This window comes from Sciurus carolinensis, chromosome 9 (genome assembly GCF_902686445.1).
Source record: "Sciurus carolinensis chromosome 9, mSciCar1.2, whole genome shotgun sequence".
NCBI classification, from domain to species: Eukaryota; Metazoa; Chordata; class Mammalia; order Rodentia; family Sciuridae; genus Sciurus; species Sciurus carolinensis.
In genome coordinates, this window is record NC_062221.1 from 115,128,769 (window position 1) to 115,152,631 (window position 23,863).

A 23,863-nucleotide genomic window follows, 5' to 3' on the forward strand; every position below is an offset into this window, starting at 1 on the left:
TAGGGTTAGGGAGGGGGGCAAGAATGGAGGAAGGAAGGACTGTATAGAGGGAAAATAGGGGTGGGAGGGGTGGGGGGAAGGGAAAAAAGTAACAAAATGAATCAAACAGCATTACTCTATGTAAATTTATGATTACACAAATGGTATGCCTTTACGCCATGTACAAACAGAGAAACAACGTATCCCATTTGTTTACAATAAAATAATAAAAAAAAATAAATGTGTGCTAAACTAAATTTTGTGAAAAGGAGAAAAACATAATTTTTACATTGTCTCATATTAAACTGATGAAAAGAAAATTTTCTAAACACTTAAAAATATGTGACATGATTCCTAATGAATGAAGGACATTGGTAAAAAAATTGCTAATGTATGAAGAGGCTGATTGTTTTTTATTCTTTGGTTCATGTAATTAAATTTAAAACATCCCTGCAAGGTGAAGGGAATTATACTTTTAATTTTTTAATCTAATATTGAGCATATTCCATTAAGTCTGTCAACAAAGCAGAGTTGATTCTGTACCTGCTATTTGGGGATTTACTATTACAGACTGTAAAGAAAATTATGCTCTGGTTTAAGAGAAGGATTTGTATTATTAACTCTGTATAGACACAAAGGGAAAATTTAGGTTGAAGAACTTAAATATTTCCTCTGAATTTACTAGCTCCTAAAGACTCAAGTTAAGTAACTAAGTGTATTTGGCAATTGATTATTTAATTTAAATGAGACAGAATATGACTATATGATTAAGATTTCAGTTTGAAATTATTTTCTAGTATGCATTGCTTCAAATAGTATTGGGAGAATGAGTAGTCCAAACTGCACCATTTTCCCCAGTTGTTCTAAGTTATAGCAGGCAACACATATTGGTGGTTAGATCTTATGACTTGGTTTGGTGATACTCTCTTACACTTGGTTTACACAACTTCCCATGGTCTCTCTGCTCCAGAGATGCCCATCCCACATAATACTTCTATAATATAAATTATAATATAAATGCATTTTTTTAAAGTCTATCCTTACAAAAATATATTCATTTCTTTTTATTCTGATTCAGGCAGATCAATGTATACTGTGACAAAAATGTTATGCTGACATTTTTACCTTTCATTGATATGTTCCTATTTTTATTGTAAATTATAAGTAAAACCAAACATATGTCTGATATTTATCTATTATATTTAAGACTCAGTGTCTTTTATTTTACTTTATTTCAACCTATAGAATATATAACAGTAGAAGTTAACCTTCAGGATTCCACATGTTGAAAGTGTTCAGGTATTAGATTTGTAAACATTACTTTAAAAGTGACTATGGGTATGGTTTGGTTAAGTGGTATTCCCCAAAGCTCAGGTTTGAGACAATGCAAGGAGGTTCAGAGGTTAAATGACTAGATTTGAAAGTTATAACCTAATTACTGGATTATTTCACTGATAGGGATTGACTAGGTGGTAAGTGAAGGTAGGTAGGTGTGACGGAGGAGATGGATTACTGGAGGCTTGCCTTTGTGGTTAATATTTTCTCCCTGGTGAGCAGAGCTTTCTCTGCTTCCTGATTGCCATGTCTTAAGAGAGCTGCTTTCCTGTTCCCTTTTGCCATCATGATCTGTCTCACCTCCAGCCCATTGCCACGAAGTCAGCCAATTATAGACTGAGACCACTGAAACCATGAGCCCCAAATAAATTTTCCCTCCTCTTGTGTTATTTCTGTCAGGTCCTTTGGTTACAGCAACAAAAAAGCTAACTGAAACAACTATCCATTAAACTGTAACATGGTGTTATAATACTTAAAGAATTAATTGTAAAAACTAAGAATGGAAATGTTTGCAGTAGGGAACCAGAATAGATGAAGAACAAGGTGGATGTCATTTTGATTTTGAAACAGTGTGATGTCCTCTGTAATTGAGATGAACTGAGAGGTATTGTGGTCCCTGCATTACCCGTTCTCAGAAGGGCTAACAATGAAGGGTTGTTGTTTGCTTGGTAGCCCAATCTATGTGACAGACATATTTTAATGTCAGTTGAGAGTGCAGTAACAACTGCATGGATTTCATGGAACAAAGATAATTTACTTGAAGGAAACATTTGAAAAGGAAAGACATAACAAAAGGAAAAGATGACACTGATGGATGTTTTTAAAAGAGTTGTCGCGTCATCTTCTTTGATTTCTGCAGATGCTGTTAGAACTAATCCTGATGATGAGTGGTTTCACTTCAGTATTATCTACAGATCAGCAAGGAATCTGCTAAATAAAGTTTCTGGTTTTTTTTTTTAATTAAATACAATGACTTTAGCTACTTTCCAGGAAAAAATGCAAAATTAGCTTCATAATGAAATATTTGCAGTACAATTATTTCCTGCTTTTACTTTATCAAACAATTAAGATTTATTTTTAGTCTGGTTTTAGTTAGAGTCTGATATTTAATATATATAAGGCATATATAAGGACAGACATATAATGTACTGCTCAACAGATTCTAATACACACACATACAAACAATAAAAAGTTGTTTGAGATACATAGAATCTTTTTGACTACTTATCATAAATCCATATTGTGTAAATATATTGTCACAATATCATCCTTATTTTTTGTTATTTTTTTATATTGTGTCCTATAAAATCATGAAAACATTATTGAACCAGAGCAGGCCCAGTCTTAGAGATCCATATAAAGTAATATTTAATACAATGTAGCACTCTCCCCAAATATACTGCATTCTATTTTAGATTTATAAAGAATATTAGAGCAATCAAGTTTGAAATTACATATTTTTCAAATAAAGAAGTTTAGATTTGTAATGCTAGTGCCTTTTTTAACATTATAGAACCAGTCACTAGACTAAGCACTTTAAGGAAATTTTCTGTTTAAACCCAGTTTTCTTGTTTCTAATACACACACTTAACTTGGGTTTTGGAAGGATCTCCCAATGAGTATGAAAATTCTGAAATGCATTTGAATAGATCTGGTTGATTTAAAGGCATACAAATGCTTTTTGATATTACTGTTTAGTTTTAAAAATTTGTTTTAAAGTCATAGAACATTTGCTATTAGATAAAAGTATGATCTATAGACATTAAAAGTTTAGAATGAAAACATAAAAAATAAAGGGAGTTGGTGAGCAGAGAGACCTCTCTAAAAACCTTCCTAAAGCAAAATGAAACAAGATGAAATAAGTATTTAAAAAATTTAAAGGAAGATGACTTGGAATAGAAGGAAATTGGTAAACAAAGAAACAAGAACAACTTATATTTAATACCAGTTACATGTACATGCATAATACTAATTCAACTGGAACTAAGAAGTAAGATGATTTCAACATGGATGTTAATGTGTGTAAAGTGGAATAAGGAAGCAAGTGAAAACATGATAAAATTTTGCCTTATTTGGGAAGAGATTATTAACAATGCTAAATTTTAGATAATGATTTAAAACTGTACTTGTGACAAATGTTTGTACACAGAAGAGGAACAGAAAGAAGAGAAATAATATGTATATAATTTTCAAATCACCAGATGAAAGAAAAGAAATGAGGGAAACAAATGCAATAAAAATATTGGAAAAAAAGGGAAAATGATAAGCAAATGTTTATAAAACTAGTATAGACCATGCAAAGTTAATGTTAGATGTAACAATATTTAAAGTGTCAATATTTAAATGGAAAATATTTTTTCCAATAAGTTGTAATGACAAGATATAAGAGAAGTTAAAGATGAATAGATAAAGAAATGTGGTACGTATACCCAATGAAATATTACTTAGTCTTGAAGAATGAAATTATGGCATTTGGTAAATGGCTGGAACTAGAGAATATCATGCTGAGTGAAATAAGCCAATTCCAAAAAACCAAAGTCCACATGTTTTCTCTGATCAGTGGATACTGTTCCAAGTTGGGGTGGGGCAGTAGGGAAGAATGAACAAAGTTTGGATTATGCAGAGAGGAGGGAAAGTGTAGGGTGGATGGGAAGGACTGTAGAATGAGACAGACATTATTACCCTATATACATGTATGATTATACTACTGGTGTGACTCAGCACTATGTTCAGTCAGAGGAATGAGAAGTTATGCTCCATTTGTGTACAGTGTGTCAAAATGCACTCTACTGTCATATGTAATCAATTAGAACAAATAAAAAAAGCAATAAAAAAAATAGAAGAAGTTAAAAACTGGGCAATCCATCTGTTAAAGACTTTAACATGTTATCCCAACTACCAGGATCATTTCCCAGTCATTTTCAAATTCAATTTCATTTATATATGTCTATTTATATAAATTCTTAAATATGTTAGAACCAATACTTTTAACATACGAGATTGAACTTATAAATAATGCTTTAAATTGTTCGTTCCCTTCATTCACATTTAAATCCATCCCATTTGGTGCCTTACTGGAGTAATGAACTCTAAATGCAGTATTTGCCATTGTTTCTGACAGTGAATTAGGGGGAAGTGTGGGTGGGTGGGTGGGGACAAATCTTACTTCAGAAATTTTCAGATTATAGTGAAAAACTTTTCATTCTTGCTAAGAATGTGCTCTGCATTCATGTGAATCTGTGGACTAACCAGATTCCTTACAAAGAAGGTTTTCTAAATATATAGCAAGAACCGTGACAGCCAAATAATTCCAAATGAGAAGTTAACAGTTTTCTTTTAGCTCTAAAAATAAAGAGATCCTTCAGTGTTTCAGTTCTCATTTTTCCTCATGTTAATTATATGATATTTTAATCGCAGAAATAGCCCTACTATGTTTCATTTCTCACTTAATTGGTGCATTAGCTCTTTATCTATGCTTTAATGACACACCAAAAGTGACAGTGAGAACTATTTCATCGAAGCTTTGCTCTAATACAGTCCATGGATTCCCGAACCCAGCACCACTGAGGTCAAATAGTTTACCAGTCATGGTGTGACTTGTGGCTGCTGCTGTTTAACCTTATCCCACAGGTGCATTGTTCTTCATCGGGAACTCAGAAAAGCATTCACCCAACGACAAAATCTACTTTTTAAGATGAATTTGACTGGAGAATATGAATTTTTACCCTGAAGAAATGGTTCTCCATAATACGGACAATTATCACATCCTTGCACTAATAAGTATACTAAAGGATTTATAAATGCTATTAAATTGGTAGATTAAATGTCTCCAAAAAGTTGCTCCTATACATGACTTTAGTATTGAATTACTTACTTTAGTAAAAAAAAAAATTGCTCTAGGTAATTTCTTTTGTACAAACTTTCTAATTAATACACCAAATTTGTCTCAAGGCAGTGAAATTTTTAACAATTCCTGATCAAAAACCTAACCTATGTAACTATTAATTTTGAAGAAAGATGACAGTGACTTAATAGATTAGAGACTTAAAGTCACATTTTCCCTGAATGTAAATTTGGAGAACTTTATAATATGATGATTTTTTTAAAAAAAGAACAAATAGTTCAGTTATAAAATTGTTCACTTAAAAATGTACATACACACAAAGCTACACACACATCTGTTTAGTTTTAATTTCACATACCTGCACACAATAAACACTGTTTATATTGGCATATTAAAATTGTTCAGGATTCAGCTTGAAAAGCTTTATAAACTTTAAATTTTAAAAATCTGAATCTTGTATAATAAAGTGGGCTTAGCAGTTGGGTGATGAGAGAACAATACACAAAGTCAAAAAGAAAAAAATAAATAAATGCTGAGATGTGACTGATTTTTGGACTTTGTTGAAAAACATAGGATGACCCTTAAAGAGGAGGCTGGAGAAAGAGAGACTAAATTGCAAATTGTGTTTTTTTCTGTTTTAAACCAAAAAAAGCAATTACATAACAATGTGAATTACTGTGAATTTAGTTTTCAGTCTGGCCAAGCATAGTTCACTCTAAGTGCTCACAGATATTTCTCTTGCCCTTATCACCTCAACTGGTCACTTGCCCAGAATGGATTGTGTTATGAAATGCTTCTTCCAGGACTTTAGTGGCCTCTAAAATCATGTGAAATTTAAATGTTTAAGTCTTGTTCAAAATGAATCACATCTGTTTTTTTTTTTTTTGGAACTGTGGCCAACTTAAAATGTTTAAAAGAAAATGAAAACTAAAAATGCTTCATCTGGTTTAGCTGTGCATAAACAAAGGCTATGAAAGGGTATACAAATTTGACAATATATTTGCATGTTTAATATCAGCAAAAAGTGCTAAAACTGCAATTTGGATGCATGTCATCAAATGGTAGAGCTGTTTAAATGACAACTGAAGTAGAGAGAACCATTCTTATCCTCTTGTAACAGAAACAAAATCTATCATTCTAACTCTAAATGAGAATTAATGACTGAAGTTCTCAGAAGCCTAATAATATGGAAACTGTCATTAATTATAAGGAATCTTATTATACAAATGGAATTGTAATAAATCAGGCCAGAGTCAGCTAGCTTTTGAACAGTTAGAATACTTATGTGAATATTTTGCTTTTTCTACATTTATTCCATGTAATTCTTTGGAGCATTTTGGGTATTTTCCAATGCTTTCTTCTTTATTCTGTTTTACTGCATAGAGATTGAAAACTAAAGAAAGTATTGTAGTATAATGTGAGTTTTGGTAGAATGATCTGTGTTAACCAGTATATAATGAATCAAAATCAATAGAAATTTACTTTTCATACCCTTAATAGCTTAAGGAAAGGTCTACTTTTCAACTGACAGCTCTCATGCTTTGGTAATAGGGGGAGCCTATGCTCCTTTCGTCTTGGACTCACAATTCATGTGTGGGATTTTCATTTTACTGCTTTTGTGCTATCAGCACATATTTTGCTCTGATAAAGCCTAAAGACCTTTGTAAGTACAATGTTTTCAAATACATAAAATAAAATATTTAGGGTTAGAAAGGAAAACAATTATACTGACATGAATTTATCAAGATGTATATAAAATGAACTTATGATGTGGTAATATATGCTTTTATATTAGCATTCAATAACTAGATCTAGCAGCATAATTGTAATCAACATAATTTTGAAATGAGCCATAAGAGCAAACAGTTATTTTGAGGTATCTGCCACAGAAGTACTGAGGTTTGTTAACTGCCCTCATGTGAAAGAAATGCTAAATTTCAGAGGCAGTTAAAATAAAAATGTAATTTGTTCACATCCAAGTTCGTGAACTCCCTGAATTCTACCCACAAACCTCCAAGGGCTAAGAATTTCAGCCTTTGTCTGCTTCGAGCCAGCAGGAGGAGGGAAAAGTGATCATGGAGGGCGTTTTGATTTAGGTCTGGAATGTCCCTCAGAAGCCCATGTGTGAGGCAATGCTGCAAGGTTCAGATCATGAAGGATGTAACTTTATCAATGTGGTAATCCACTTGAAAATTAATAGTTTGAATGGACTACTAGGTGGTTACTGTAAGCTGGAGGAAATAGGTCACTGGTGGGTGTAACCATGGGGAGAACAAATGTCTCAGTACCCTTTCTCTCTGTCTCTGCTTCCTGGCTTACATGAGCTAAACAGCTTTCCTCCACCAAGACCTTCTGCCATGATGACTCTTCCTAGAAGCCTGCTAATCATGGACTAACCCTCTGAAGCAATAAACTAAGATAAATCTCTCTTCCTCAAAATTATTCTTATCAGGTGTTTTTGACACAGTGATACAAAGCTGACTAACACAGGAGGGGTCTTCTCCCCAGTGCAAACATTGTCCCCCAAATGATGAGAGTTTACATTGACCACAATGTTGACATATAGACACATCTAACTATCAGGGAGACACTAAGAGGAAAATGTGTGTTTGGGTTAGTAATATGCAAGTAGTATTTAGAAATTATAAAAATTATTTCTTCTGAATCACTCTTGAACTAGGATATTGTGATTCACTGATATTTACTTGTGGGATTCACCATGGAACAAGTCCCGTCTTAGGTGCCAAGGATTCTGCAAATAATAGCTAACATTGTTCTGTTCAAAATTGTTTCATGCTTATTGAAAGACAGGAGGGGATCATGATATATATACTAACAAGTAACAATATAAGTCATATGCAATTGCAGATAACAGATGATATCAATAAACACTTAGTTTAATTATCCTGTATCAGGCCTTTCTATATCTTCATTTAAACCATGCCAAGTATTCAGAAGTTCCAAGGATTGAACTGGGGATCTTGACTTTAGGAAGAGAAAGAGATAAATAAGGCTATCAAACTCTTATCACTAGGCCTGTGCAATGACAGTGGACTATAAGGTGCCCACTTTGTGGAAATATCTTCTAATAGTACAGTTGAACTGTGAAGCTGAATGGGAGAATCTGATTTGGGTTCTGTTCCATCTGTTGTAATCATAAGAGTAAATTACCCTTGATCTTTGAAATTGTCCTTTCCTGGTGTTTTCCACTCCTTGGTTCGTTTTGTCTTGCCTGCCTTCTTGTTCTTAACACAAAGCAACGACAAAGTAGGATTAAAATTACTACTGTAAAATGGGCACAGTGGTATGTGCCTGGAATCCCAGGGCTCGGGAGGCTGAGGCAGGAGGATCTCGTGTTCAAAGCCAGCCTTAGCAATTTAGTGAGGTCCTAAGCAACTTAGTAAGACACTGTCTCTAAATAATATATAAAAAGGGCTGGGGATGTGGCTTAGTGGTTGAGTGGCCCTGGGTTTATTCCCCAGTACCAAAAATAAATAAATAAATAAAAATAAAATTACTACTGTAGTGTCACATGTGGATCAAGCATAATTTTCATGCTTATGAACATCAGATAGTTATTTCTAAGAATGAGCTGGAATGGTCACTGAATAATCATACATTGATGATTCATGTTCAATATGTATTTACTTTCAGTGCCACAGAAGACAGATAAGTCTTACTGAACCCAAAACAATCCTGATAATCATGCCAAAGAGAAGAATGGCTCTTCTTGGAAATCAGAAAAATGTCTAAGTGAGATAAAATTTGGGCTGGTTTTACAGTAATGTATAGTATTTCAACAGTAGACAACTAAGGAAAGGGCATCCCAGAGAACATTATGAAAAAGGAAAAGAGAAAAGGAATGTTCTGGAAATGTTGAATGTCCTGGACTAATTATAGAACAGTGGCATAAGGGAGACTATCACAAGGGTCAATACTGGAAAATGTATAAAAATGTCATATCATGAATGTCCTTGATGTTCTGCCGAGTTTCTGGTATCTACCAACACTCATCATTCCTAATAAGAAAATAACTTGATTGTAGCATGAGGAAGAGAGAAAAGGTAGAGAAGTCAATTAGATAACTATTGTAAAATCCAGGGAAGTGTATACATTCCTGAACAACAACAAAAAAGCTACAGAAAGGGAAATGAGTGGATTAATTGGAAAAATAATTTAGATTTAGGAACCATAGATCATCTGTTCAACAGCCAATCTGTTCCAGGCATAAATGAAAGAGGATGCTGAGGCAGTGGTTTCTGATTGATTAATCTAGAGGATGGTGATAGTTTCTGACTGGTTAACCTAGAGGATGAAGGTGCTATATAAACCATGGTAGGAACCAAGGTAACATGCTAGACTGTGGGAAGGAAGGTAATAGACTCAGTTGGAGATATTTTAGGTTTTGGTGCATGAGCAAGACATACATTTGACTCTCAGAGAAACAGTTGATGGTAAAAGTCTGAAACTTAAGATCTGACCCAGGTCTGAGTCATATGTGTTCTAGGAAATATTTGTGAAGTATGAGTAAAATCAGTTAAGAAGGGCCTGTTAAATAGAACATCAATCAATTTTAAATCACCTAGAAAATGGTTCCACTGACCATCATGACCTTCTCATACTAGTTATGATTTTTAAAATGCAACTATGTGATAGGTGAAAAGAAAGAATCATCAAAAATTCTTAGAATAAGGCTTTTAACAACAGGCTCGCCATATTTTCAGGGATAAGATTAAAAGTAGGGTTTTATTTTCCTTTTTGTGTATTTATTTCCCCTTTTGGATGATGACAAATATATCATCATCAATAGTTTCACTTAAATATTCAAAAACAAATTGGAAAGTTCATTCCACTGTCATGTGTAACTAATTAGAACAACAACAACAAACAACAAACAAATTGGAGCCTCTACTAAAACTTACCTCATAAAAGAAAATTGGGAGGCATGTCCATTCCTCAGCGAGTCACTGGCAGTGAGGAATGGAATTATTCTTGAATTATTTGTCTCTTCCTAGAGAAAGAATGGATTTACCTCACCAGAATATTTAGCTGTGTGTGTATTTGTTGTAGGGTAGCGATTACTTGAAAAAATTAGCATACTCTTGGGAAGAAAGGAGCAGGAGCAGATATTTTGAAGGTAAAGTAGTGTCCATTATGTCTCAATGATCTAGTTAAGTAAATAATGATAAAAGCAGTAAGAAGTGTTTGCATTTCAACCTTCTATTGCATATTATTCTAAAATGCATTAGTTTTTCCTGAGTGACTAGTTTTCACAAAGGATTTTGTCCAAAAGTGTATCATTTTGAATTTACATGAATCATAATTACCAAAAATATACATGTAAAAAGTGTAGAGAATTGATCTGAGTACAAAAACATCAGTAGATGTGTTGGAAGGCATTTTAGTGAACTTATGATATATTTGTACTTTAAGAATGTAAGATCACAAGGGAGAGATGTTTGTTGTATGAAGGTCCAGTTCTAATATGATGCTTTACACAGTGTAGGCTCTCAATAAGTATCTGTGGGATGGAGAAATGAAGAAAATTTATGTACTGTCTTAATTATGTCTTTACACTCATCTGAAAACAGAATTCGCTTTAAATATTTTATTGCTGGTTACTGGGCATTTAATTTGTTCTAATAGTCCTTTTTGTAATGTTCTTCCTAAACTTAACTATGTATTACCTTCTCATTTGCCTTTCAACCTCATCAGAAGTTCTGAGTTTAGTCATTCTGGCTTCTTGTTTTCCTTCTTGACTTTCAACTATCCTGCTATGATTTGGTTTTCAGTGAGCAGTACTTTGTTCTTTCTGATAGTCAACTTTCTTTAACTCCACTTTCTAAGAGCAACCCAAGAATTCATTGTGCTAGTTTTCTAACTTGACACAATTAGCTTCCTAAAGTTAATTTTCTAAATCTTGCTGACATTTCTATTCCCTTCCCTAAGGGAAGGGAATTCAATTTCATCACTGTGACTGTTTCCTTAAGGTTTCCTTCTACCATTCAAAGCCCATCTAATTTTTCCTATGAGCAGGAATCAAATCTGATGCCCACCCTGGGAAATGTTCCCATTATCAGGGAACACCACGCCCTGAGCTCCCACTGATTCACAGCTGCTCTGTCATCAGTATCTCCATTTTGGTATGTGCCTGTCACCAGGTGTCCATCTTTATTTAAAATTGCTTTAAGTGACTAAAGAAAACTTCATTAACCTTTTTTTTCCTGGTTTAGTGACTTATTTATATCAGATTTGTAACATCGTTCTTTCTTATGTTCTTACCATATTAAGTTTCATTTAGTTATTCTTCCCAAATAATCCCATTACCTCACCTTTCTTCTGGATTTGTGAAGGCAATAATTTCTCAAATATTTATGGAATGTTCTCTGTTTTCTAAGTCAGTCCTTTAGTTCCAAGTACTGTTTAACTAGTTTTCAAGTATTTTAACAGCATTTTAACTCTGGCCCTGAGATGGGATCACCAGATGATCCTGATTAAGTTTGTCATTCAAAAATGGTATCAGAGCATTTTGCATAGTTATGGCTATTTCCTCACAAAGGAATGTGGTAATTAATAGTTAAGGTAATGTTTAAAATGTATTAAATGATAGCCATTAAAACGCAGATGTGTATCACTCTTCATAGTGCACACTTCCAAGAAAATAAAAACATTAAAGAAAGTAAGTAAATCAAAATAACCAAATGAATAAAAATTTTTGTTTTAAAGCAAAAATAAATGATAAAAAAATTGATGAGAATGTAGGGAGGAGATAATTGGGTAGGTAAACTTATTTAATAGATTCAACAGGCAGATATTGAATGCCCTAAATAATAAGAAAATGATCACCTTATAAAATCTTAGAAGTTCCTCACATGGTGCTTCATTAGTTTTTTTTTTTTTTTAATTTCTTCTACTAATATTTTTAATACTGTGATATGAGTTCAGGAAACACAGACATACAAGGAGGAGATTCCAGTCTGGAAATGAGAGATAGTTTCTATAAGGTTTTTTTCTCCCTTTTTTCTCCCTTTCCTCACATTTCTGTGATATAAATTATGAGTATGAATAGAATACAAATCTTTGGTAGTGCTTATAGTTTTCATCTGAAATGTCTTCCAAAGGTTCACATATTAAAAGCTTGGTTTCCCAGCTTGACACTATTGGAAGGAGATTGAAACTAAGTAGTGAGGCTGAGTGGAAGGTGCTTAGGTCATTGTAAGCATGCCTTTGAATGGGAATGCAGGACCCTAGTCTCTTTCCTTTTCTCTTTTGTTATTCAGTCATGTGATAGAGTGGTTTCGCTGTTATGCACTCCTACCATAACACAGTTTTTTGCCATAGGTCAAAAGCAATGGGGCCAAGAATGGACTGAAATCTCTAAAACTATGGGCCCAAATCAATCTTTTCTTTGTGGAAATTGACTATTTGGGGGCATCTGTTATAGTGACAGAAAGCTGACTAACACGGGTGGAGTAGGCAATTATACTAAGGAATAGAAGAAACTGATTCAGGACTAAAACTTATTTGGATTTGTAAGTAATCTTGAGTCTGACTTTGCTGACTGCATAAAGGCAAGGGCATTCCACAGCTGTTTAGTATATTTTAAGCATAAAGTGTGAAAGGAAAGTGTTAGAGAAAAAAATAAAATAAAACCCACAGGCTAGACCGCGGATATTTTCATTTGAGTTCCATCTCCGAAGCACAGAAATTTTGGTTCTTTATACATGGTCCTCCAGGCAAACTGCTGGGATGAGGTGTTGCAGGGTGGATAGCATTTTATTGGGAAATGGACCATAAGAAAATGCAAGTTGGATTTAAAGTGGAATATTTGCAGTTAGAAAGCCACTAGATTGATAACTTCTGTCAAATAGAAATGCCACCAATCAGAGCATAGATTCCCACTATATTCATTATGGGGAAAATTCTGTTATGGTTTGGATATGTCTCCTAAAACTCCTGTGTTAATGCTGGAAAGTTCAGAGATGAAATGATCAGATTATGAGAGCTGTGACCTCATCAGTGAATTAATCCATTTGATGAATTAATAATTTGAATGGAGTAACCTTGTGGTAACTGAAGGCAGATGGGGCATAGCTGGAGGAGTTGGGTCATTGGGAGTATGGTTGCAGAATTATATTTTCTCTCCCTGGTTCCTCCCACTCTCCCTCTGCCTCCTGGCCACCATGAATGAAGTAGATTTTCACCACCATGTTCTTCTACCATGAAGTTCTGCTTTATCTTGGACCAAGAGCAATGGAGTCATCTGACCATGGACTGAACCTCTGAAACTGTGAGTTAAAATAAACTTTTCCTTCTCTAAGTGGCTCTTGTCAGGTTTTATATTTATACTTTTGTTTTATTTATTTGTTTCTACGTGGTGCTGAGGATCAAACCCAGTGCCTCACACATGCTAGGCAAACACTCTGCCACTGAGCCACAACCCCAGTCCCCCTTATCAGGTATTTTGTTCACAGTGAGAAAAACTGGACTAACACAAAGTCAAATGATACTTTCTTTTAGGAGGCTTTCTCTGTGTATGGGGCTGGTCAAGATAAACCCTGCTTGGCACTTTTATCTGCACTAGAATGTCCAAAATATTCTATTGGGTATCTTCAAGTTAACTGCAATGAAATAATTTACCTTTTTGTGATACTGCAGATCAAATTCCTTATCAGTAGAATCAAATGATATTTTTGTTTTCTTCAATAATTTTTTGAAAGCATGATTTTTATGACAGGTCACTAAAAAATCCATTTTCTATATTGGCATTTATGTGAACACACTCTAATATGTACCAAATTATTTTAAAAAATTCTAGATACCCCAAACTATCTTTCAACCCTATCCCTATCTTTCTCTAACCCTTATCAGAAGAATTATCTACATTTACTGTCTCTCTTAATTCCAATTTGCTCTTCAGCCTTCACCAATCTGACTTCATCTCCAAATATTCCATGATAGTATTTTTGCTGCTCTTACCAAGGTCACTTTCAACCTCCAGGATGCTAAATCCAAGTAAAATTTCTCTATCATCATTAGTCTTTGACTAAGTTTACTGTTCCTTCCTTCTTGTAGCACTTTTTCTTCTTGACTTTAATACCATATTCTGGTCCTAATACTTATGTTAACCATTGTGGGTGACAGACTTACATTTTTCTCTTTACCTTGTTTCTAATTTTAAAAAATTTCCATTTATACCTTTCATTTTGGGTGTATTAAATTCTTGTGGGGATGAGAATATATATAAATAAAGTAAAATGTTAACTATGCAATCAATTATTAATTATCTAATGGTTAAAGGATGCCATAAAAAGAATTCAAGGAACACATAATCATGAACCCAATTGAATAGCTTTTTTTGTCCAATTGTGTTGTTATATACATATATAAACTATTCATTTAAATAGAGAGTAATTTTATTTTTATATAGTTTTATACATTTGCATAAAATTTCTATAAAATATGAAGCTGGGAACAGTAAGGGTAAAAATTAAAATCAGGCTCAAGAAAGCCTAAGAGATTATATACAGATGCATTCTTCAAGTCAATTTTCTTAGAGAAAGGCCCCCATTAACCTTGAGATCCAATGGCAGCTGCCATATGGCATTCTGAACCAGACTTAAAGAAACAGCTTATCACTTTGCACCCATAATGTAATCACAGGACCATTGGATGTGAGCCAGAGCAGGTGGATTAAAAATTAGGGTGTTGCACCTGAACTCTCAGGAGGTTTCTTATGTTAAGCTTCTATAGGCAAAGAAAGCATAACACTTATACAGATATTCAAATAACTATCTTTCTCTTGAATATATTTCACAGGGAGATTATACTGTTAAACCAAATTGTAAACAAATACAAATTAGTAAATGGAAAACTCTACCAAGAGATGTCTCTATAATAAAGGTGAATTCTACTGATTTTCCAAAGAGTGGAAATGAAATATTGACAGTTGTTCTATGGCATTTCACTCTTTCTGAGGAATTTAGTTATGTTTAAGCCCAAAAGGTCAATGAAATTCTTGCTTGAGAAAGATATTTCATAGAAATAAAATGCTGTTTTATGGAGATTGGTTAGCAAATTTATCTTCCTTGAATGGTTTTTCTAAGATTAAAGATTACCCCAAAGATAATAAAATGGCTAGTGTCCAAATGAAAGCAGAATCAAAAAACTTTCTAAAACAAATTTTAATAGTAAAAGTAAATTCATTCAGGAGAAACATGATAATGAGGCAATGGTTATTTTTTTGTTGTGTAAAATTTTATCAATGTACAGTATGTATCAAAATTCTTGTTTTAAATTTGAATTTCATCTAAGATATTCTTTTATTTTTGTTTGATTTAAATTAGATTTAAAATGGACTGGGGACATAAATAAAGGAACAGAAATTAGAAACTACTACAAGGAAACAAAGGAAATGTTTTAAGACATTGGAATGGCCAAGAATTTTTTTGGACAAGACCCTAAAAGCACAGGAAACAAAAGAAAACATAGATAAAGTTTAATTCTTCTATATATGGATATCCAAGTTTCCCAGGACCATTTATTTAAAATACTGTCTCCCAATGAATGTTCTTAACATCTTTGTAAAAATCAGTTGGCTGTAGGTACATTGGCAGACTCTCTATTCTGTTCCACTGAAGTAGGCTCTTTTAATTACTCTAGCCTTACAGTTCATTTTGAAAATAGCTAATGTAATGCTTGCTTTGCTTTTTCTTTTTGCTCAAGATGACTTTTGCTATTTTAAAGAATTTTATGGTTTTATACAAATTTTAGGATTTTATTTCTAGTTCTCTGAAGACTGCAAATGGTATTTTGATAGTGATTGCATTGACTATGTAGATTGCATCAAAGTAGTCTGCACATTCTATCAGTATTGATTCTTCTGATACACAAACATAGATATCATTTCATTTAGTGTGTGTGTGTCCTCTTCAATTTCTTTCTCAATGTCCTGAAGTTTTCATTTGCAGGATCATCTACCTCTTTGGTTACATTTATCCCTGAATATTCTTATTTATTTCTTGTAACAATTGTGAATGGGATTGCTTTCTTTATTTCTATTTCAGATTATTATCCATTGTCATATAGCAATGCTACAGATTTTTATATGTTGACTTTGTATCCTCCAACTTTTCTGAATTAGTTTGTTAGTTGTAGTAGTGTTCTCATGGAATCTTTGGGGTTTTTTAATACATAAGATTCTGTCATCTGCCAACAGTGACAACTTCCTCTTTTCCAATTTGGATGTCCTTTAGTTCTTCCTCTTGCCCATGTTGAATAAAAGTAGAGCATCCTTGAAAAAAAGTGGGCATCCTTGTCTTATTTGAGATCTTAGAGAGAAAACTCTTGACTTTCCCTCAGTCAGTAAAACATTAGATAGTAGCTAATTATTGATGTCCTTTATTATGTTAAAGTGTGTTCTTTCTGTACCTAATTTATTCAATGTTTTTACCATGAAGGAATGCTAAATTTTATCTAATGTCTTTTATGTACATATGAAGATAATCATGGTTTTTTGTATCTCAACTCAGCAATTATAACTAGCAATTTGTCTAATGGAAATAATTATTAATAAGCACAAAGAATTACAAAAAAGGACACTAACTAAATTACCTGGTTCTTCTCATTCACTGAGGCAAAGATGAGTAAAGGAATTGTGTTTTTGTGGAATTCCAAGGTGCAAATATGAAGGACAGGAAAGTCTGACTGGAAAGAGCTATAATAAATATTTGTCATCAGGATTGCTGCATAGGGCAACTGAGGCTTGATCCTACTTGAGATCACCTCAAGAGACTACAGATTGCCTCTCAGAATTTTTCTTTTGAGGATCAACTGAGAAATGATTCACCATGAGGTCTCAGAGCTCATTGTTGGAGGGCTACTCTCCAGGCATTACCTCTGTTCTTCACCTTCACTGAACTCCCCCCTTACAGTTTGTACAGATTCATGCCAATGCCTAGGCATTCTTGGACACATAGTGAGAGGAGAAGGGTTAATAGTTTACAGTGAGTTGAAGCCAAAATGGCACTGCTGTGGTCATGGCTGAAATCAATGGTGAGGTCTAAGGCATGGGGATGGGGCATCAGATGCATTTAATATGCAAATTATGGTGGTTATTTAAAAATAATGCTTAAAAATTGAGAATTGACCACATTGACCAAGTATACACAAATATGGAGTTTAGTTATTTTAGTGTATAGGCAGTTTATATGATGAACACTTTGCAGCTTTTTAATTATATTTCAGAAGAATTATTAATGTTTTGGGAAATTATTCATAATATTAAGTGAACAAAATAGATAATAAAAACAGTACAGGTCTTAATCTTTTGTATATGTGCACACAATTATTTGAAAATATATATTAACATATTAACAATGGTTATTCAGGGATAGTAGAACTGTGGGTCTTTTTCATTTTATCTTTTATACTTTTCCACATTTTATAAATGACTTGCAAAAAGTCTTATTATTTTTATATCTAAGAAGCTAATGCAAAAAGAAGCCATTGCATATGATTTATTCTATAATCCCACTGTCTAGGAATCCATACAAGTTTTGTAAGTTACGAACTCACTAAAATGTTCTTTTCAACCAAATACTCAATGTGCACCCCAAGGCCCATTACAAATTTGACTGGTATTTGGTGATGTTGCCTCAACTCAAGTCTTCCCCATCCATCATTGAAAGACTCTATCATGCAATATTGGGTATTGGAGACCATTAGAAGTTTCAGTGTAGATAAAAGTACATTGCTTTAATTGAATAGGTTCTCTTTAATTCAATTAGCAGAAACAGAAGAAACAGTAAGGGGGGGAGAAGAGAGAGAGAGAGAGAGAGAGAGAGAGAGAGAGAGAGAATGAAGTAGTCATTTAATATATTTTGTGTGGAAAACATACTTACAGAATGATTTATTTTTTGAAAAAGAAAAGAAACAGTGTCCCATACTGGAAAATGACAAAGGAAATTGTGGTTACTGACACATGATGGTCATATAATACAAACCAGAATCTGATGTCACATGACAACTCGCTCATACTATCCTCTCTAGTTCAGCTTCTCCTGCTTTTATTTCTAAAGCTTTTGCATAATGAAGAACTGAGAGTCAAGAAGACATATAATTCATCTGAAGAGGTCATATGCAGTACATGAATGATAATGAAAAACCCAGCAGATAACGTATGGCTGAACAAGTGAGAACAACTGTTTTGGGAAGCAGACCACTTACATCACACATGAGAACAACAAAATGCCAGCTATAACCTACTGAGAAAATAACAATGGATGAAGAGGAGAAAGCAATCTGTCTTGAGGTAGCTGGAAATGGAGTGTTTTCTTGAGTACAGTTTATCCTGATGGTGAATTTAAGAAAAAAGAAAAAAGGAATTAGAACTGGTGTCAGACTGAAAATGTAACCCAAAAACTTTACAAAATTTTTGAAATAATAGAAAATAGTGCTCATCTGACAAATATACTTTTTTCTTCTGCAATATTTAATTACATTTATAGAAATTGATCATCAGTTAATCACCATTGCATATAATGGAAATTTTGAAGTTTCCAAGATTTGATACTTTATCTTGATAGTATTATCATGTTGATGAATTTCACTTTTTTATGGAGAATTTAAAAAGCTCATTCCTTTGGCAATGAATTTCTTTCAAGTTCAGATTATGAATTCATTTATTCAACTAATATTTTTGCATATCTACAAGATACCAGATAGCATAATTGGCTCCGCATATGCAATGACAGAAAAGATGGAAGTTTTTCCTATGAAGTTTTTTCTATGAACTCCTGTAGGAGAGGAGATAGTGATATAATGGATAATATTGCAATGAATATGCAATCATTAGAGTCAGAAAGAAGCAGGAGAATACAATAACTAAGAGCATGAACTCAGGTGCCATCTTGACTATAGTCAAAGCCCTCTTTCACCACTTACTATTTGGGAACCTTTGGGCCAGTTATTCAAACTACCTCTTCCTCAGTTCTCCCATCCTTAAAATAAGGATAATAATGCGCCTACCTTTTAAGACCTCAAAAATGATAAAATGCATCTGTGATTTACATATATATAAATGATCACATGTGTTATATATTACATGCATGCCAACTAATATATGTAAAGAACTGTATGCATTAGACATTATGGAAATATTATCTAAGGCTGTAAGGAAAGGAGTTCTAATTTAAAAAAAAAAAGAAAGAATGTTACTGAGAAAACAGGATTCTAAAGGGAATTGGTAAAAATAAAAGAATGAAAATCTAAATTAAAATTTCTCTAGGTTATGGAGGAAATTTCTAAGCAAAAAATGTACATATAATAAACTACAAAAACATCTAAAACTATTCTTCATGAATGGAATAGATTTTCATGTGATGGTCAAGATTTTTCTGTAAAATAGAGAGTAATGTATATTATAACTGCTTCTCATATGGGGTAAGTCTAGCTAAGGTGTGGATTAATAAATGTTTACTTACCCCTACCTATCCATTTAATGGATTTCCATTCTGTTTACCGCCAAACTTCAGATTTATTAACTTAATTTGATATTTTTAATGTTTCAGTAATCTGGCCAATATCAAAGTGAATATATTGAATTTGCTTCTAAAAATGTTTGATATCACTAATGAGTCATTTATATTTTGGGAGATACTAGTCCATCTTTTGTTAAATCTAGAAAAATTAGGCCCAAAATTTTAAATGAAGTTTATTAGAGTGAAAGCTCCTTGAAGTATATAATTGTTTGTTTTTTATAAAACTTAGTATTTCACTCAACAAATATTCACAATGAACTACTTACAGTATTATATGTATTTGAATGTAATAGCTGCTAGTGGAAACCAGATCTAGGTGTTAAAAGAGTGTGTACTGCACCATACTGCTGTTCAGTTATGTTGATATATATCAATGTTTTCCCACTTTTATCTTTCCTCAATTATTTTCAGTTATTTTAGTGATTATGGGATCAGGAAACCCAGCAAAAATAGTCCTTACTTTGGACCAATAGTTAGTGGCTATACATATCATTAATTGGGAATACTACTGGTATTTATTTTAGAGTTTATCTCACCCTGCCAAAGAAAATGGCAGTTCAGTAACTTCACATTTTTTATAGAGTCAAATTTGACTGCCATGTACTTGTGGCTGTGGTAGATTTATTTAATTTTTTCATACTGCACATGTAAGAGTCAGAATTTATATAGGTCATAGAGTTTTATTTTCATTTGATAATATTCCTCTGGTTTTGATACAAACTAAATGAAATCCATGGCATATACCCTGGGGAGTGGATTGTATGTCTTAAAATATATTTAATTTGTGTTTCCCCATACAGTTGAGACATTTAGTAGCCTAATGGGTACCACAAGTTACTCTAATGAAGACCATGGGTAATTTTTATGCCATCATCTGTGGAATTTTGATATTTTCATAATTAACCAAAGTCTGGAAATTTAGTTCTTGGTTAGTATTTTGTCCAAGTATTCAATCCTTGAATGTGATTAGGAAGCTGAATTTCATATTTGAGCCCTTGGCTTCAGTTTCTAGAAGGCATGCTACTGAAATCATTTGATTTCTAAGCATTTATTTCCATAAAATAGTGTGTGCTGTAGTAGTTCCATGTTCTACATAACCCTCCTCTAGGCAGCATTCCCTTACCTTTGCATGGTTGGGTTTTCTCCTTTTCCAGATTTTAGCTTAAAAATTACTTCCTAAGATGCCTGTTACAGTTTGGATATGAGGTGCCACCAAAGACCATGTGTTGAGGGCTTGGTCCCCAAGCAGCAATTTTAGAAGTGGGGTTTTGGGGGAGTGATTTCATCAGGGTGACTCTGACTTTATCAGATTAATCCATTGATAGCTGAATGAACTACCAGGAGGCAGTGGATACTATAGGTAGATGGATCATGTTTCCATGGTTCCATGGAAGAAATAGGTCACTGGGAGCATGCCCTTGTCCCTGGCTCTTTCTCTTCTCTCTTTCTCTCCTTCCTGGCTGCCACAAATACCATGTGTTTCTACCATGATGTTCTGCCTCACCTCAGGCCCAAAGCAATGGCGCCAACTGACCATGGTCTGAAACTGTGAGCCAAAATAAACCTTCTTCCTCTACGTTGTTTATGTCAGGAATTTGGTCATTGTGACAAAAAGTTGAAAGTCTTTCCCAAAAGATCTATGTAGTTCCCACCAGAACATTTTCTACCTCAGATTATTTTAAATAGTTTTAGTAAGTCATTATATATGACATCTACTATTAACCTCTAATTTTACTATGCCCCAGATGCCTGGAAACTCTCAACTGCTCTTTTTGTTTCTGATCTTGGTAGATAACTCAGATAATTGTTTATTGACATTTTGAAATTGCTCTCTTTCCTGACCCTATGGAATGTTAGAAAAGGTTCATGGAAACAAAGCAAATTGGTTCTAAGTGTTTTAGTTGAAAAAAATTAGGTCAAAAATTAAACAACTAGGGTTTATTTATATTTAGTTTAATATAAGATTTTTGAAAAAACAAATCTTCAAACCTCTGATAGTATTTTTTTAAACTTCCAGTATTCTCTTCGTTTCATCTTTCTCCTACTGGAGATTCCATGCAACAGTTTACCTCCTCTGTTCTGGAGTTCTCGTTTCCAGTCTTGCTGATCACACAGACTTCTCTCATACAACACATTCAGAATTAAACTCATTATGTGTTCTCCAAACATGACTCTTCTTCTGGTATACCTTATATTATTTGTATCACCTTTCTCCACCTCGTCAAACCAAGATGTGAGAAAGTGTAGAATTCTCCCTTTGAATCCATCATTCTGTACATCACCATACGTACTTATAGAGATTTTAGTATCTGTCATCCATCTGTTTATATAATTATACCCCCTAATCAAATTGAAATCTGTTGATTCTTCTTTTCTACTGCTTCTGCTCATGTTGGATTCAGGGTATTCAGGTAATTTTTAGGACTAACCTGCTGAATTAACATTGTGTTTATTCTACCATCACCCAGTGACTTCGTCCAAAAGTCTTTCTCTTCTGCCTACATTTCTTCTATAGCTCCTTAGTGCCTTTGGGGAAAAAAAAACAAGAGTCATAGAATGAAACACATACAACTTTTCATGATGTTGTCCTTGATACTTTTCAGTGTGGTCTTTTCCTTCTCCCCACCTTGTGTATAAAATGTAGCACTGTCTGTAACACCTGAATGCACTCTTCTTTTCCAAGTCTCCTGAGTGTTGTATATTCATTGCTTTCTCTCTAAAATGCTCACAATGCTCTACTTGTCCAGGTAACTACTATGTGCCTTTCAAAATTTAGCTAAGTTGTGGTTTCATCTAAAAGAAGTTTTCAAATCTCTCATTTCTGGTGACTGACTTCCTGAAAGCTTTGTCAGTATTCATTATTCTCTATGTATTGGGTTTTAAAAGAATTTTTATGTCTCTTCCAAAAAACTATGAATTCATTTTTTAAAACGATTATGTTCTTTATCTAAATCTCCAGTATATATCATAATGTCTGGTCCCAAATTTATGCTTAACATATGTAGATGAAGCAAAAATAGTCATGAAACCAAGAACACTGAGTTGTATTTGAATAAATTTTGTGACAGGGAATAGGTGATGTAAAAGTGATAGGAACATAAATCTTTCTTTCACGTTCTGCCTTGTGTATCAGGAAATGTTCTAAGTGTTTTCATGTATGAAAGCATTTGATCAGTGCAGTAATTCTAAGGAATAAATACTATTATTACCCATTCCCACAACAGGAAATTGAGACACAGAGGAGTTTATTTACCTAAGATCCCATATTTTCTTAGTCTGAATTCCTCTGAATGCAGAGTCTGAGACAAAGGTTTTTATTCAAAAATTTTATTAGAGAATGTGCAGTCAGGAAGCAGGAGTTAGGGAAAAGGGGACTGAGATTGGGAAAGAGAAAAATCAATATTAGGCAGTACTATTGAACTGATCAACACTTTGTGATCAACTCATGCAACTGATCTGTATTTCTCTGGACCATCCTTTGTTGGGATTTATAATGAATAAATCTCAGGACTAACCATGGAAGGAGAAGAGTTATTAATAGGTTCATGTGTCCCATTGGGCTAATGTTTTTTCCCACATTTATTTTTATAGTGGAAAAAGCAAGGGTGTGTATAGGATTCCCTGGCATTTCATGCCTTATCATCAACAGGAATGAACCAGAACAGGGGCAAGGTTGAGCTATTTCCTACCCTCTGAAGTCCTCAGAACCTGTACATAGCTTGTTGTAATGATTTAAAATGGAACAACAGTAACAATGTCTGGAAAAGTGTGTCTTCAGAGATGTTAAGAAAATTCTAAAATTCATCTAATAAAATGCTGAAAGTCCAGGTGACATAATCAATGCAGCCTTTCAGCTTACGCAAAAGTGGTCCTTGCCCAGCGCTTTAGTGGGCTACATGTTACAAATACACATGAAAAACAAGATTACTAAAGAACACATGTATAGTTTGACCTTCTGATCTGTCACAACGTGACCTGCAAGTCCAGACATCTGTTGTGTTGACTGCATGGTCTTTAGGCTCTAAGGAAGTGCTTCTTGGCAACTCTTTCCCTAGGCTCTACATCCAAAGCCAGGACCCAGATTCATAGGATTGGTGTCATAGAAGATATCCATGACTGAGTATGGAGGGGATGTGATCATCTGAAGCACTTAAGAACAAAAGAA

At 33.7% G+C, this 23,863-nt stretch overlaps 2 long non-coding RNA genes across 3 annotated transcripts in view; one reads left to right on the plus strand and one right to left on the minus strand.

Moving 5' to 3' along the window:
- The window catches only part of LOC124992650 (uncharacterized), a 461,214-nt gene extending 442,602 nt beyond the window's left edge, over positions 1 to 18,612 (plus strand). Inside the window, exons 7-8 of the long non-coding RNA XR_007110161.1 lie at positions 13,355 to 13,448; positions 18,238 to 18,612. This is a non-coding gene — a long non-coding RNA (uncharacterized LOC124992650). The remainder of the gene's footprint in view (positions 1 to 13,354; positions 13,449 to 18,237) is intronic.
- LOC124992651 (uncharacterized) overlaps positions 18,027 to 23,863 on the minus strand; it is a 50,228-nt gene continuing 44,391 nt past the window's right edge. For both annotated transcript variants that reach the window (XR_007110163.1, XR_007110162.1), the window contains 2 exons: positions 22,128 to 22,224; positions 18,027 to 18,509 (listed from right to left, as the gene is read on the minus strand). This is a non-coding gene — a long non-coding RNA (uncharacterized LOC124992651). The remainder of the gene's footprint in view (positions 18,510 to 22,127; positions 22,225 to 23,863) is intronic.